Raw genomic sequence first — 16,675 nt, forward strand, 5'->3', positions numbered from 1 at the left:
CTCTCTTTTCCCTTTCCTCCTCCACCTTTTTCCTTTTCATTTGTTGCTGCATTTACTTTCAGGTGTTTTTATAAGAAAATAAGCTTATACTTTATTTCTTCTGATAAAAATTTTAACGTGGTGAATTTTGTTCTAATTTTACAGAAATATAGGAAATTGAAAATATGTTATATTTTATCACAAAAATGTTGAATAAGTAAAGTAGAGTGACATTTTTCACTGTATTCGCAGAAATAAAAGACTGAGCATTATGTCAAACCACACTGAACACCAGGAACCCTGCAGGGTAGAGCATCATTACAGACATCAAAACCACAGGAAAAACCTAATCAGTTGTTGTACCTTAGCTGTTAGGAGTGCATCCAGCCCCGAGCCCAGATTCAAAGTCACTCAGGGAATCTAACAAGGGAAGTATGTGGTTTTAATTTCATTACCAACAAAGCAGATTTGCTTTTCTCAGAATTCATCACTAGTCTATGATACTGAAACACCATTTTAGCTTTGCCAATCTTAGATACACATTTTCTTTTCCATTCTAAGTCAGTCAACATGTTAAACTTTCCACAAGTAGCTAAACTGGAAAAACAAAGCAAAGCAAAAAAGAATCAGATTTTCAGTACTGAATAATGTATCCACTTTAATTTTGGCAGCTTATATTTCTTTTGAGAACTTGCTTTTGTGTTTCCATTTTTCACAGCTCGTTGAAAAAGCTGTTTACTGCAAACCTTACTGGTCAGACTCTTCACAGCATTATTTTTGACTATCAAAAAAAGCCATCTGATCTGTCAAAAAAAGCAAGGATTATGTGGTATGAACTCTACACTGCTTATTTTCATTAGTTTTCAATCCTCCATATGTATTTTTAAAAACATGTTGATATATTTGATTTTGGTTAGCAAGACAAAGAGGAAAGCTAAATTTTCACAGCATTGCTGGCTTGCAACTCTCCAGTCTTCCAAAACTGTTGAAAAGACAGGACAAAAATGTCCAAAGAATAGAATTCTAGTAAGTAATTGATGCTCTATTAATTGATAATGGCTTCATATACCTTAAACTTTATGATAGTTTAAATCAGGGAAACATCTTCATTGGTGACATTTTGTTATCAATCATGTCACATACCAAATACACATTAAGAAAAAATGAAGCCTAAGACTTGCAGTTTTTACTGCTGATAATACTTGTAATACTTGTTAAAGATAGTTTCTGTTTTCTCACCTATTATAAGTAATGTTGGTTACAAAATTTATTCTGAAAAGGCATTCATGAAATGTAAAAAGATAGTATTTTAAGGTTAGGCTCAGTCTTTCATATTTAAGACACAATATTAATAAAAAAACCCCCTCTCAATTTCTGAATTATAAAAATGCACAGCTACGATCTTAAAAAAGAACCTGATATGGCCATGTTGAAATTGTCAGTAAGTAATGACTGAATTACCACAAACTCATTTCTATAACATATATAATAATTAAATATAGAGAGAAACAATTGGAAAAAACAACAACCCAACACCAGGAACTGTGAATCACTTACTTAATATCTATTTTAGAGGACTAGAATGTGTTACCAATAATTAAAGGTATTACACAATGCTATTTGTAACTTCTGTATGGAACATTTTAACAAGAAGTTGTGATCTGAAATGACAAGTTCCCAGATGGTATAGCAGAACATATTGACCAGACAGATGAATAGAAACAGGTTTGTAACATGCAAGAGGAGGTTTATATGGAATAATAATCCTTATTATAAATTATTTTTGGGGGATTCTGCATCAATCAGACATTGTCCATGTAGGAATATATATTGTTGTCATCCTCCTTTTTGTGAACAAAATACAAAATAACCTTGAGTAGTCCTTTGTGATTTGTAATGTCTTATTGAGGTTTTTTGCATAGCCTATGTGTCTAACTCATGAAGTTAAAAAAAAAAAAAGAAGTTTTTCAGAATCTCAAGAATAATAGTACACTCTAAACCTGTCTACAGTGGAGGCTCTTCACAGACAACAGTAAAATTTTGCCTTACACCTACCCAAATTCATGATTGTTTCTATCATAAAATTGAATGGGAAGTTATGATAGGAAAATAAAATGTACTGATATAAAGAGACAGATTTTGGTAAAATAAAAGAAGAACCATAGAATCATAAAATATTAAGGGATTGGATGTAAGTTAAAAATCATCTACTCCCAACCACACCTGCCATGGACAGGGACACCTTCCATTACACCAGTTTGCTCAAGGCTTTGTTCAGCTTGGCTTTGAACATTGCCGGGGTTGGGGCATCCACAGCCTCCCCAGGCAATCTGTTCAGTGTGTCACCACCCTCACAGTGAAAAATGTCTTTCTACTATCTAACCTCAATTTCCCCTTTTTTGATTTGTACCCATTCTGCTTGTCCTATCTGCACAGTTCCTGAATCAGAGCCCTTCTCCATCTTCCCAGTAGTCCCCTTCAGATACTGGAAGGTTGCCATGAGGTTTCCACACAAACTTTTCTTCTTCAGGCTGAACATCCCCAACTTTCTCAGCCTGTCTTGGTAGTGGAGGTGCTCCAGTCCTCTTATCAGCTTCAAGGCCTTCTCTGGACTTGCTCCAACAACTCCAGATGGGATCTCAGGAGAACAGAATAGAGGGGGAGAATCATCTGCATTGACCTGCTGGTCATGCTTCATTTGATGCAGCCCAGGACACCGTTGGTTTTCTGGGCTGTGAGTGCACACTGCCAGATCATGTTGAGTTTTTCTTCAACCATCATCCCCAAGTCCTTCTCTGCCGGGTGGCCCTTAGCCACTTCCCTGCACTGTAGGTGTGTCTGGGATTGCCACAACTCAGGTGTAGGACCTTGCACTTTGCTTTGTTAAACAACATCAGCTTCACACAGGTCCACCTTTTAAGCCTGTCAAGGCCCCTACGGGTGGCATCCCTTCCTTCCAGTGTGCTGACTCCACTGCACATTTTGGTGTCATGGGCAAATTTTCTGGGGGTTTCAGACCAGTATTCTGACTTTGGAGATGGGCGACAATGGAAAAAACTGTTCGTTACTGAAAATCTTCCAAGAAACCTTTTAAGAAATAGGAGTAGAGCCATTGATTAAGTACATGACTGCTGAAAAAAATAATTTCACAAATGCAGAAGTATAAAATATTTAACAGAGATTAGAATTATAAGGTATGACAGCTGTACTCAAACCTGAAAATTAACATCTGCTACACAGAATTGAAACACAATAGCTGTGTAAAATTCAGGTGTGTTGAAGTAGTCAGCCTAACCTTTTTCCAATTAAAAGAGGAAACCTTATGATAAAAGGTATTCAGGAGTCAAACTAGAGAGTAATGACCAAACCAGATTTTTTTTTTTTTAATAATTATTGATAATTCTGTTCTTTCTGAAATTGTAGAAATTAAGTTTTTATGGCAAAAAATGAAAAGCCAGTAATAGCATACTTGAAAATCCTCAGCATACAGGAATCAGTAGCAAAAAAGTACTCCTTTTACAATATGAACTGAAAAATATAAAATAAATTCCCTGTTAATCAGAAGGTGTAAAAATATCAACTAAAATATTGTTTTTTAAATAGCACGTGATTATATCCTCTAGGAATATTATTGTGGTAAATGTAGTTAAAGATAACTATCAATAATAGTAGCATGAAAAACCACTGATTTTTCTAGGTATTTTACAATATTTTAGTGAACTGAGAAGATGGTATATATAGAGTATTAAGACATGAATGAACCATTTAAGGTTCTGGGAATTTACTTTTTGGATTCTGTTAAATTGGTGTCATTTTTGCCTGTTCTGTGAATATTTATGCTCTTGATTCCAACAAGTGAATAAATATATAAATATATATATATATACAAATAAATTTATAATAAATAAATAAATATATAATGAATAAACACAGGGTCATCTAGAAGCCAAACTGCTTTCAAAGGAGCATTTCAGTGTCTCCTCTAGCTGAAATGAAGAAATAGGAATCAAAGACCACAAAGACACAACCAGTCATGTTCTGTCTTCTTTAACTGGGAGTCAGTCATAATTAAAGTTTTGATCACAGCATTGCACATCTGAGATAGATGAGGTTACATTTTTCACTCATGCAGACTTGTGCAGACATTTTTTTGAATGCTTTCACACTTGCAAATTTTGAAGCAGAATTTAACTCTCACAGATTAAACAGCTAAATCAAGAACACAGTGACAGATTTTAAGTATTTGACAGCATGTTACTGCTGTAGAGAAATTCTCATAAAAACAGTCAACCTGCAAAGGCAATAACTGAAACTTCCAAGGAAAAAGCCATGGCCATGAAAGTCACCAAGAATTAAGTTTATTTTTAGGATTGGAATATTGAAAACTAAAGCCTCAAACCATCTCTTATTCATAAAAATAAAAATTTAAAAAATGTTTTCCTTATAGCCGAATAGAAGATAGAGAAGAAAGTGATTTCAGTGAAGGCTTTATATTGCAGTATTAAGAGAAAATCCAACAAGTCATAATTGTTATATGCTGGATATTAACACATTCACAAGACAAGTGTACCTGAACAAACAAGCTTGGCAGATGCAGCATTTTTTTCTAAAATTACTCCTGAGGAAACACTGTGGTAAGCTGGAATTTTCTCTTCTGCTTATATGTTTTCAGGATTCAGTGAACCCTCTGAAATCTTGAATGCGAATTTTTCTGAAGCTTTTTTCTCCCTAGAGCTCTTGTGCACTCACATTCAATTGTTGTGCAATGATATACTCCTCCTGAGGTCACATTTACTCTTTTCAGAGGGGGCTGTGTGGCTGATTCTGGGACTGCTGGCACATATCTGACCTATTGGTAAGCAAGGCCATTATAACAGCCTTCCAGTGTTCACAGAGTTATTAAATGCAATGAGAAATTCATAGTTGCTGTATTTCTTTGCTTTACTCCAAGGCTTAATTACTCAGATTTACCTACTTTTGAATTTTCACTATTATTAATGGAGTTGTTGTGGAAAGTGTTTGATGGAAGACTTTTCAGAAACATTCAACTTTTACTTCAGGGAAAAAAACCCCATGATTTCCTACCTGAACCCTTATAAATAACAAAGAGATTGACATTTTCTTATCACTCTTGTAACTCTTGTACACCCAGAAGATGTAGCCTCTTTTAGGCTATATAAACATATAGATAGAAAAAAGATATTTAACAGTTGCTAAAAGTATAAAAAGTAAAGCATAAAAAACAAAGGGAATACAAAAATGGAAAAAGGCAGTCATCTTTGTAAAGAAAAGAGTTGAGCATAAAGGCTACTTAACAGTACCTCTAACTTATATCTATCTATCCATCTATCTAAATATGTATGTGTTTGCATAAGTGTTTGTATGTGTGTAGCTGAATAAGATGTGCTCCAGGAGCGCATGTAAAATATTCCAGCAAAAGATGGGCAGTCAGTCCACAGGACCCGACCAGAGGGGGTCTAAAGGACCTCTTGCTCCTAAAATGCACTAGCATGCCCATCAGTTCCCCAGAACCTGACCTTCACACTTAGGCTAAAGCAGAAGCAAAGTGGAAACACAGAAAAAATGCTTGAGGAGCATGAGAGTCCAGTAAGTGGTGTGGAAGAAACGAGTTAGAGGAAAAGGAAAATACAAAGGGGAGAACTGGGAATAGAGGAAGTCTTAACGTGCTATATTCTACCACAGGAGATTATGTTTTTAGGGATGAATGATATAGTCTCTTATTGATGATGTTTTTTGATTTTGATAGATTTTTATGCTTATTGAATAATAAAAAATTTCAAGCAAAAGGATTTCTACCAGACCGGTTCTTAGTTAGCTGAAATTCTATTTTCTGTGATGGATCAAAAAATTTAATTCCTTTGCATGTGTTTAAGCACATGTGTAGGGTCAGGGGTAAGTGTTTTTTTTCCTGAAGATGACCACAATTTCAAACCTGTGTTTATGACAACACTGGCAGCAAAGCTCAAAATTTTTTTAAAAGATGCTTGCATTATAAGTATCACTAACTGAATTGTTTTGTAATTTTGTCTGGACTATTTAAAATGTCGGAATAAGTCATTAAAATAAATATAATTTGTTCAAATAAGTAAAGAATTTACTTTTTTTACAGGTACACAGTGCAAGTTCAGGGAAAAATGTAATAAACAAATATATAAATAGCTGATGCAATGGACATGGAAATAATTATTTTTCACATCCATAGAACAAGAAATATAAACTGCAGAAAAATTTGTTTATGATCCATTTGGGGGAAAAGAAATAAAGAAAGCTAACAGTGACACTATTTGAACACTGTAAGGAGCCTACAGAAGTGTCATTACTTTATCAACAATCTGGAAAAAATTTTGTCAGTCCATTTCCGTTTGAGAAAGGTGTAGTAGAACCTTGTTTAGAGGTAAGGAGTTAAACAAGCTCAGGAGGAAACTTTCAGCTCCACTTACTTCCAATTCACAAATCTGGGCAATCTGGACCTCTCATTCTGGTGACATACCTACCAATGTGATACTTGTAATTTTAAACTTTTCATTTTTTCTTCCATTATTTCTGACAAAAAATGCACAGAAGGGTTTTTTTTTACTCTTTCTAAAACAACATGAGAAAACTTGAAATCTCAGTTTAATGTCACTTAATGTCACAACTATTTCCCACTTAAGCTAAAGGGTAAATCAAAATCTTTGCTATCACTAAAATCTACTTCTAGTGCCATAAGAGTCCTAGCTACTACAACATTAAAAATAAAGATGCATAAGCTTTAGGTTGTATCAGGACTAAGTGCACTAGATATCAAGAATTTGAATTTTCAGTATCTAGAACATTATTCAAAATGGTTTTTGTGGTTTTTGGGTTTTTTGTTTAGTTTTTTGTTTTTGTTGTTTTGGTTTGTTTGTTTGTTTTGTTTTCCTTTGTTTTTTCAATATGCAATAAGCAGTGCTTAGTTTTTTCTTCCTAAATCGAGTTACGTCGCCTCAATTTGTTTCTGTTAATTAGCAATCCCCTACAAAACTATGTATAAGAGTCAGAACATTTCTGATCTGTAATGTTATGTTTATATATTCCCAGCTGGACATGTGTAGCAGGTTTAGTTTGTAACTGGGCAAAACCACCAATTTAGTGTAGTGGTTTGGTCCAAAATACTCATTACTGTTTACCTTCTGTGAGATAAGAATTAGGAGAAAAACAAAGCAGGCACCAGACTTAAAAGAATATAAAGTTTATTAACAGACATAAAATAAGGAAAAAGAAAAGAGAAAAAAGAAATCATGCCTCACCTTCAGAACACTTCTCCTCCCCCCACCTTTCTCCCTTCTCTCACTGACAATGTAAAAAGACAACCCTTGAGATGTTCAGTCTGTTTACCACTTCCGTAATAGCCTTGTTCAGTTCATTTAGGAAGAGGAGTCTCTCTTGCTCATGCTATGGAGGAATTATCACAACACAACAGCCACCCGGGTTGGTTCTCTGCTCACATCATGTGAGAGTCCCTTCCCACAACTCGCAGCTTTTTCCACAACTGCTTTTGAGGGTCCAATCTTGAGGTACTGCGGTACCATTTTAAGGTTGAGCCATTCAGAAACAAAAGTTCTCTTCGCCCATCTCTGGGAGCATCTTCATCTCTAAGAACAGAGGCCCTCTTCCTTCCCTGGGAGCAAAGGGTCCTCCTCATCTTCATCTCTAGGACTATATCTGGGAGCATCTCTCAGAACAGTGGTCTTCCCCTTTCCATGGGGAGTAAGAGTCCTCATCACTTCCATCTCCCTGTTCAAACTTCTCATCAAATTACAGCTGCTTCAGCATCTGCCTATCTCAGCGCAGGTGCTTTTGCTCACAAGTACCAGTTGAACTCTCTACCCCCCCATGCCTTAATGGAATTACAATGGGTACTCTGATATATCATAACTTCACAACAGAATTTCAGCTTTAAGCATCTCCTCTTTCTTCTCTCTCAGGTTTTCAGCTCTTCACAGCACTAAAAGGGTTAATCTCACCCAGGCCTTGCAGCTGGAATTTTGATTGTTGCTGTTGGTCACATGATCTGTGCCAGACATCGGTGGGCAGCTTTCAGCTGAATCTTGGCCGCACTGGAGAGGGGGAGCCGGACTGCTCCGTCTGCACGTAGCAGGGCTGGGGCACATAGCAGGGCTGGGGGGTGGGGGGGCAGGGTTCCACGGGTGGAACAGGCCCATCGGCTCCAGGATGGCCGTGGCCCGGCCTGGTCTGGCCCAAGCAGGGCCTGGCCGGGCCCGCCGGCCCTCGCACGGGGCCTGCAGCCACCTGTCCCAGTGCTGGAAACGAGAGAGAGAGCTCTGCCTGGGGTTTGTCTATTCTTAAATGTGGACCACAGAGGTGGTCACAATTTTAAGTGGCTTAAAAAATTGTCCATATTCAACTGGCCAGTTCTGTTAGGTCACAGAGGAAGCTGTAAGCACCCCTTTTCAAGAACATCACAGCTGGGACTGTGCTTTGCTAACCCATGACAACATGAGACCTTAATAAGAAAGGGTAAAGGATTTTGAATTAAGGAGTCTGAAACTAAGGGATACTGAAGTGTCTGGTCTACTTGGTCCACTCATTCTAATACATGAAATGATACCAAATACCAAATATTAAAAGGCAATTTATAAATAAAATAATACTAATATTTTTGCACAACATCTTGTTGCTTTTAATAATTCACAATGATATCTTGAAGTGCAGTATCAGTTTTTCCTTTTAAAATAATCATATGTTCAGATTTATATAAATTCACGTACTGAGTCAATCTAGGAATATGTTTACAATAATTTTTCATATACATGAGGATTTTTGTAGAGTAAAGAAAGCAGCAAATCCTCCTCAAAAATTTTTAACCCACAAAGCCCCCCCCAAAAAAACCCAGCCTCAAAACTTTAAAACAAAGAGGGTAAAATATTTTCTGTCTGTAATTAACATAAATTAATTACAGGAATTTGTGCAGCAGTTACCATTTCACCTAAACCCTGCCATGTTCACACTGAGTCCTCTAGAACACTACCAGGTATCCCTGAATTGTTGCCATAAAGATTCAGGCATGATTAATCAGGGAAGTTTTTTTTGAAATATTACTAGTCTAGGAGCTATCATGTAAATTATGGCATTATTGTCAGTGGTGTTATACATGGCAACAGCAACTAAACCCAAACAACCCACTGCCTCACAAAAAAAATCTGTCATAATGACAGAAAAAACAGACAGCCAAACCTCTCAAGCACCATAGAAACGATGAAACAACCAGCACATTTCATAACTTCCCAAGGAATCTAACACATCCCATCTGCTCTCATTTAAAATTAATTTAATACTGTGAAATGATTAATTGAGAATTACCTATGGACTTGCGACAGTGGAACTGCAGCTCTTTACAAACAGAAAATGGAAAACAAAAATGTTTTCTCATACAATTTAAATCATTAATGATTCATCTTTATCCAAAGATAGATCAAATAGTTCCTTCATACACATGTATTTTCAATTTTTTGTTTGTAGGCAATAATATATGGGGTGTGGGGGAATGAGGGAGGAGGAAAGTGGAAAGAAAGATCAATTTTTTTATAAGCTGTTCCTCAGTGTTATTTCATTCAGGTCTTTGAGAGAATATTGAGAGAAGTTCAAAGCTTTATATAGGTAGTTTTCTTTGTGCCAAATTAATATACTTGGCTTGAATAATTTTCAAGTCACCTCAGTTCACCATCTTAGTAGTAAAATTCAGAAAAAAAAATTAGAAGTTTTGATGAAGACATTTCTTACTAATTAATGTATTTTTCAGACACTTTGTGATGGACTGGATATTCCCACATACCACCTGCAGGACCTGTGCTAGTCAAAATCCTCTCTCCTTTACAACTGCAATATTCATTCTTATATTATTTATGTGGTTTATAAAAGAGTGTCTCACTGAGTTGTAGTATGCAGTGTTAATCAGCTAACTCGATTGCACCTGGCATACAAAATACACCATTAACTATTCGTGGTTTTTAACTTTTTTTAATAGCTTCTCAGAAGTTATATTTTGGATGGAAAATCTTCCAATAAAAGTAGTAGCAACCATGACAATTCAAGGCCAGTTTGGATGGGGCCCTGAGTTACCTGATCTAGTAGGTGGTATGATTTCCCATGGCTTGGGAATGGTTGGAACTAGATGATTTTAAGGCCCAAACATCCAACCCAAACCATTCTGTGACTGTGTGATTACATGCTCCCTTATATTCTTCTGTTCAGACTGTAAAACAGAAAATACTGTGAAAGCAAGCCTCTCCTGAAAACTGAAACTCAGTTGTCTTTGTGTGACCATAGTTTCATCCGTAAAAGCAAAGCAATAGTAGGAACTTCTACTACATTGGAAATTCAGATTTAAATTGCTATAGCACAGTCCACTGCATGGGATTAAGTTTAAAAATCATCTTTTAATATATTAATTTCTACAAAACCTCACTGCAATACAGAAAAGTAATTTTTTTTCAAGATAGCTACTTCAAAGGTAGGCCTTACACATCAGGTTACAGAGCAAAGCCCAGCTGACAGCATGCATCATCCAATTGTAAATCAGCAGTATGAATATTCAAGATTATAACTTCATCAAATGCTATGTCAAGCAAAATCTATAAAGGAGTAACTTTACATAAAATATATTGACTTCATTACATGGACTGTATACAAATGTATATTTAGGACATTTTAAAGAGTTGTAACTAAAATATTAGAAAGTCTGTAGGAAACCAAGCTGATAAGAGTGATCAATACTTATGAATATAAATGGATATTGTATGACTGTGTCAGTAATTAACACTTATATGAGTTAGTATGGTCACAAATGTATTAATGTACACACCTCAAATAACAGAGACAGAAGAAGGTTTAGATAAGTTTAATCCATCAATTATGGACTGGAAATATAAACATCCAATTGTTATTCACAGAGGCACCAATGGGGTGGGAAGCCTTTCACACATTTTTGTAAGATGAAGAAAAGTAAATAAGCCACAGTGATGGAGATAAGCAGCTTTGATTTCTGGAGGGCTTTTTTCAGTACAAAAAAAAAAGGTATTGAGAAGCAGTTTGTTGAAAGATAAAGCATAATTAGATAAAAAAGCAGAAAAATAACCCCAAGCTTGATGCAATTCATAGCTTAACTGAATTCTGAAGAACTTTTTAAACGGAAGATCTTATTTCACAAGTGATGAGCACTTCTGTACTGCATAATACTTCCCCTTATTTAGACAACATTTTTATTAACTAACTTGTTTTCATAACATGAGCAAAAATTAGGATTGCTAATTACTCTGAATTTACAAAGGCAATTAATGTATCCATAATATACAATAACTCAGAGAAAAATGCTGAATTTTTTTTTGCTTTGAATTCTGGAATTGAAAAGGCTAGGTGCAAATTTTCCATTTTCTGACACCTTGCATAAGTATGTTATGGTAAGCCTATAATAATGTTTTCCTGATGATTAATTACAGTCGTATTTTGTATCAAATTCTACCCTCAGTTAGTTCACTGATGAAGAACTCCTTAACCTTGATGCTTCAGGATCAGGGATTGGAAATGTTTGTATGCAGTTGAGACCGTAAGCCATGAATCTTAGTAAGACTAATGAGGATTAGATATCTAAGTATCTTCTGTGAGGTGTTGTATGGATTCAGATCATGTCTACTTGGAGCAAAGGAGTATGGTAAAAAGGTTTGAGTTACAATACACAGTGCTAGGCAGATGTGTTGTCTCATCTATCTGAATGATCATGGTAGTGAATAAAATTAAAAAGTTTATCCTGTGCTCTGTAGGATAAAGAGAGATAAACTTTGAAAAGAAGCAAAAAAAATTCAGCATGGAAATGTGAAGCAAAGTATTTTGTGAGACCAAATAATCCTGCCTCTTCTGGGGAAGAAGTGAGAGCCGACCGCTCATCCTGTCATTCATCCCTCCTGTGCTCTAGAATGTGAGGGTAGCCTATGGTTCTGAGAAGCAATACTTCATGTGGAAGACAAGTAAGAACAAGAAGGACATGGATTAACAGAGAAAGAGACACTGTGTCACACTTCTTAAGGAAACTCAAAAAAACACCAGATGTGACATTTTTTTAAAATGCAATGATGTAACAAAATGGATCCAGAGTTGTTTATTTAAACTACTGGTTGTAATTATTTCATACATTAAAGTCTTCAGTTTGAGATAATATTACTATGATAGTTAGGCCTAAACTCATTAGAGTGTATTATATTTAATTTAAAAGATAAAAGTATGAAGTAGAACATATTTGCTGCCAAAACTTTAAGGGAATCAGACTAGTGAACTAGCAAAAGTCTCTGGGTTCAGACAGAAGCAGTCTGTTGAAGTGCTAAACCACTCTTGACAGCGTCTGCTCCTTCTCCAGGTGCAGAGAGAACATTTTATTTATTCTAAGTTTTCTGAGTAGATCAATTCATTGACTAGTTCACTCAGACTTGAGGAACCAAATCAGGAAGAAAAAGAAGTAAAACAATTTGTAGGCTGTGCATACAGACTGAGAGAGCAATAATGATACCTACTGGTTCTAAAATCTTCAGATAAAGTAACCAGAACTGTTATCTGATCCTCTGTTAATAATCTAAACTTACTATCAGGAAAATTGAAAAAAAGCTGCATTTCTACCAAGTTCTTTAATCCCAAAAGACAGCAATCTTCTCCTCAAATATAACTTTCTTTGCATATTTTAAGATCTTCTTATGCATTTTCTCTCCAGTCTTTTTCTTAGCTCTGAAAATAGATTTTTTTCTCCCATGTACAAAGTGGTTGCTGCTTCTTAGTAATACTGAAAACTCATGAGTGATATTGATACCATTTCTTCACTAAGGTCCCTGGCAAAGATCCTAATGAATAACAGTGAGAGGGCAAGATTGATTGAAAGAGTTTGTAAGAAGCAATTTATTGAAACGTGAATCTGCTGATGCAAAAAATGTCATATAAATTTTTAACTGCAGTATTAGGAAAGGAAGAAAAGTTCCAGATTCCAGAAAAAGACATAAATTTCATGGAAAGAAAGAAAAAACCATGGGGTTGGAATAAGGATCAAACCAGGATGAATGGTCTCACTCTTTTAATGCTGCCAAAATGCCCAAGCCAAATGGACCTTTAATCTGAAGTGAGCAGGAAAAAAAATAGGCAACTGTTAGAAGTATATCCAAAAACTTGTTGGGAGCTGGAAAAATAATGTGAGCAGAGAAAGTTAAATGTTGTCCCAGTTTGTAGAAAGTGATTTAACGTGGCTCTAGTAAAGTAGTCTCAGATGACTAATAACCTTCACTGCAGTACACTGAATACAAACTTGGGTCAGGTACAGCCTGAAAACACCAGGAGAGTGTTGACGTTAATTAAGGGTATTTAGCATTGATCTTTAATAAAGAAGTCTACTAAAATGAGGGTATAAAAGAGGCTATTTTGTTTAGATACCAAAAAGAACTGGGGAGATAAAAATGATAAATATCCCTTAGAGTATCTTGCTTTTAGAGAAAGTTTTGCTATGATAAAACCCCAATGACCCATAAATAAGTTTGATTTGTGAAAGAGTCGATAAGAGAGAAGTACAGTGCACATGGGAAGGTAAGGAATTGCAAATAATCAGAGTGCTATGATAAGGAGTAGTTGAAAATGAAGAAACTTGTAATGAAAATATAGGTAGTGAGTAGTGTACTGACTCAGGAATTTGTGCTAGTGGAGTAAAATCTGGTTGTCTTCCCCTTTTCGAGAGCACATAAGTGTAATCAAGAGTATAGTTAAAAGTGATGTGTGTATGCAGCATGTGCTCCTTCTTTAACAAAAATTTTATTCTGTAAGAAATAATGAATTTATACCAGTGCAATGACAATGGTACTTGCAGGTGTTCAGATTTGAATACTATTGGTGTTTTTAATGTAAAGCTAAAAATCCAAATAAATTTGACATATACATAGCAACATACGTGATCACAGCAATGTCATTGTGCTTTATCTATTTCCATTATATGGATATATATATATAATATATATAGCTTATATTTCTTTGCACTATTTGTTTGATACAGCTTCCTTTTTGTTGTGGTGACTGTCATTTTTTCTGCCCTCTTAAAAGAAGACATTTCAACTATGACATTTATTTTTGAACAGCACTGGTAGACTTTGTTGTGTTTTTTATCTCCAGTTACTTATACTGTAACTTGTATTAGAAATGGTCAGCCTCCCACTGTCCACATCTGCTTTCAATTCACAAGCAGTTGGTGTAAGTCATGCATCATCAGCATTTTGCTTGCTTGCCATTCTGTGTCATCTGGGAAGCCATTATATGAAGTAATAGAAGCAGAAAATAGGTACACTCCCTCTTGAAGTTTTCAGCAGGGATTCTGCTTTTTGTAACTTCTGCAAATTGCACCATTAAATTGCATATGTTGGCCTGTTGGGTGCCCCTAATTAAATAAATAAGGAAAAGCACATGTAAACTTCACGAAGTGACTAACTTACTCAAACTTCCAGTGAAATAAACGAGCTTCCCAACTTTTTTTTTGCCTCAAAAACTGGTAAGCTATGCAGAAGCACAGTTTATCTTGCCAATTATATTTAGTGACACAAGTGCATACTGCATATAAGAAACATACAAGTTCCATTTAGTTCATACCCTTTCTTCTTCAAACATGTGAGTTCTAAACTACCAGAGTAATTTCAAAGAATTGTTGAAGAGAAAAGGTAAATTTCCTCAGGAGAAGAAAAAATAGATCAAATAATGAAAATGGGCAAAATTAGTACTTTATTGTCCTAGTTTCAGCCGACATAGAGTTTATTTTCTTTTTGACAATGATACAGTGTTGTATTTTGAATTTTGTAAGAGAGTAATGTTGACATCACACTGATGTTTTAGATGTTCCTAAGTAGTGCTTACTCTGAATCAAGGAGTTGTCAGTTTCCTATGCTCTGCCAGAAAAGAGCTGCACAACAAGCCAAGAGGGAGCATGGCTAGGACAGCTGACCTGAACTGGCCAAAGGGATATTCCATTCCATGGAACAATATGCTCTGTGTATAAACAGGGGATAATCGTCTGAGGGGCCAATCACTGCTTGGGGGCAGCCAGCAGGTGGTGAACAACTGTGTAGTGCATCACATGTTGGGTTTTATTCCTCAATCTTCCTCTCCTTTTTATTGCAATGATATTAATATTGTTGTTATTTTATAATTATTGTCATAATTTACTCTTTTTTCCAATTATTAAACTGTTTTTCTCTCAAGCCATATGTGTTTTACTTTTTTTTTATTTTCCTCCTCATCCCTGTGAAGGGGCAGGGGAGTGAGTGAGTGAGTGAGTGAGTGATGGTTTGTTGTTGGTTTGTGTTAAATTATGATAATTATGGATTTGATTATATATCTTCTTAAAAAGTTTATTTTGCGAAATATCTAGATTGTTCAAATTGTTATAGGAACAATTCCCTGCTACCAAATCAGATATAGCCTATTTGCTTTTATTTGAGCAAGAACAGAGAAAATATTGGAACCTGTGTGTATTTTCCATCTTTTTCTGAGGCCAGAAAAAAGACCATAAGTTGACCTCTAAACCACAGTTGTAGACAGGTACTTATTTGGCTCATATGTACATATTTGCTGAAGTAAAGTTCAGTAGGTAATAGTGATCCATTTGGAGAGCTGGGAGAGACGGGGCGAAGTGGCATGAAGGACAAAGCCATCAGCACTGAACCATGCTGCTTTATGGTCAGCAAAATTTGAGCTCTGAGGACTTTTTTACAGCTCTGTATCTTCATTCCTGGAGACTTTCCATAGAGAAATTGAAAATTAGAAGCTTGAAAGAAATTATAAATGAATGTGATTGGAATTGGTATTCAAATTCCCAATATTTAATTATTTATTCCTGTTTCAAGTCAGGAAACAAAGTTATTTTTTCCCAACATGAAATCTGAAAAAATTTTTCAGTGAAATCTCATGATATTTACAGTTGTTCTGGTTCCTAAATTTGAAGCAAGCCAATCCTCTGTGTAAACTTTGCTGTTTTATTCTGGTTGGATTGATTGGAAATTCTATGTAGAAGGCAAAGCTGTGGCCTTAAAGATGAGCTAATTCTCTCACTGAAGGCTTTGTCCAGCAGTGCTTGGTCAAGGAAGTATGGACCTCTCTTGAGTGGGCAAATAGCGGAATATTCTTCTTGCTCATATCACTTATCTGCTTGGTCTCAATGCAGACTTCTTAAATAGTAGAAATAAATTAATATTTTATTTTAAAAAATCTATATATTTCTTTTTATCTATCATTAAATAAACTATAGAGCACCTCAGAAAAAAATTATTACTTACCATTGACAAATGAAGTTCACCTGATTAGTTGAGGTTGATAGAAATATAAAGTTAGGTAAAATTAGCCTCACTCTCAGGGTAACTATACTAGAGGTATGACTGGAAGGATCTACCAGACATGTTCTGTTTGTGCACAAAATGAAAACAAACTTGTATAAATTACCAGTCCCCTTTCCTTCTCCCATACTTTCCTAGAAGCTAAATTATGCAAATTATTTGTAAGGGTTTTAATACATCTTGTTGCATCGGGTTTTTTTTCTAGGACATAAAGTTTCAGTTTAAACTGTAGTGACTCCTATTTTCTACCACTCTATTTAAAAAAAGAAACCAAAACAAAAAACCTCAGCCCCCCCCCC

The sequence above is a fragment of the Corvus cornix genome, chromosome 3 (assembly GCF_000738735.6).
Source record: "Corvus cornix cornix isolate S_Up_H32 chromosome 3, ASM73873v5, whole genome shotgun sequence".
NCBI lineage: Eukaryota > Metazoa > Chordata > Aves > Passeriformes > Corvidae > Corvus > Corvus cornix.